Consider the following 1485-nt stretch of genomic DNA (forward strand, 5'->3'; position numbering starts at 1 on the left):
ATTAGTACAATAATCATATCCTCTACAAAGTATTTCAAACTCAAACATAAATGTATGTGAATCTTCATTTGCTAAACCATGAAAATTTGGTAAAGATGGGGGAATTATGTGCATTTGTGTCACTCCTAGATCTTTGATAGGAAATTCAAAAGTAGAAACGTGAGCCATTTCTTACCATAATAGAAGATGTTCTTCATGTGTTTCTTCGAGGCTCCTTCTTCCAATATTCCTGTCAATTAGTTAGTGAAATGGGTGGTGCTTACATCACCACTTGAGTGAAATTATGTGATTTATTTTTCAAAATTTCTATTTTTTCTAGTCATTCACAAAAATTCAAACATCTATTTCTACTCTAGGTACTTTAGAGTCCTGCTGGAAAGCGGACGGTGGAGCAGGGCTTTTACATGCTTCGTACGCAGGTTCTTACCTTCCGTTTTTAAGATCCAACTCTTCCCTAGCAGGCACTCATCAGATTCACACTACTCTTTAGAAATGGCTACACTCTCCCCAGCAACGGCGCTAAAATGTGGAGCGATAAAAAGGTGTCTTTTGAACCCCTAATTACCTTCACATTAATTATCAACCCAGGGACGACTTTTTATTTCAAGAGTGTACTCTGTCTGAGGCGGCTATTTACTTAAGAGTAATGTTGTGCAGTATAGTGCTTAAAACCCAAAAGTAGATGAATGCTTAAAAAAGAAATTTAATTGAAACAGCAAGAAACTGAAATGTTCTAAACTAAATCATTCATTCAAACAACCATCAATCGAGGATATGGTAGCAATAACTCAGTCCTCTAGAAATTGATGCAAGGAAAAAGGAATTAGAGTATGGATCATGGTTCTGGGAGCATAATAGCGTCTGCTGTGTCTCACGACAGCCTTGATCCTCCTCCCACACCAAACCAATGAATGCAAGTAAAAAGGAACAACAAGAAAGCAGAATGGAATGGCAATTCAGAAATGGAACAACAGTAAAAAAGGAACGGCAGGAAAGAAACTAAATCTCGCGAGTTCAACACTCTCAATTCTTGGCATCAACTTACACACAAAGAAAGAGCAATCTTTTGTACAAGTAGACAGTTTAATTAAATGGAACAGCAAATCATCATCCGTATGTACATGTTCTATACTACTATAGCAATCTGAGAATAACGAATGATATGATTACGTTTCTGAACAAAGTAATATTGTCTTCAAGCCTCGCAAATACTTATTTTATATGAATCCAATGATGATAACATTTATACAAATATCTTGCTATGGAAATAGATGCAATTCAAATAGATTCACTTTGCGTAATACAGAGACATGAGTTAAAGAACTTATTCAGATTCAGATATTAAGTATAAAGCATAGTCTATCATATGAAAGATATATCAGATTGCTGAAACAATAGAAATAAGCAAACCAAACACAATTTACCGTATAACAATACAACGGCAAGTGTCCGTTGGAGCCGGGCCCGTAGCTTCCAATGGCACCG

The sequence above is a fragment of the Pinus tabuliformis genome, chromosome 9, assembly GCF_031772625.1.
Source record: "Pinus tabuliformis cultivar Carrire ecotype Pingquan chromosome 9, CPIR1, whole genome shotgun sequence".
Classification (NCBI taxonomy): Eukaryota; Viridiplantae; Streptophyta; class Pinopsida; order Pinales; family Pinaceae; genus Pinus; species Pinus tabuliformis.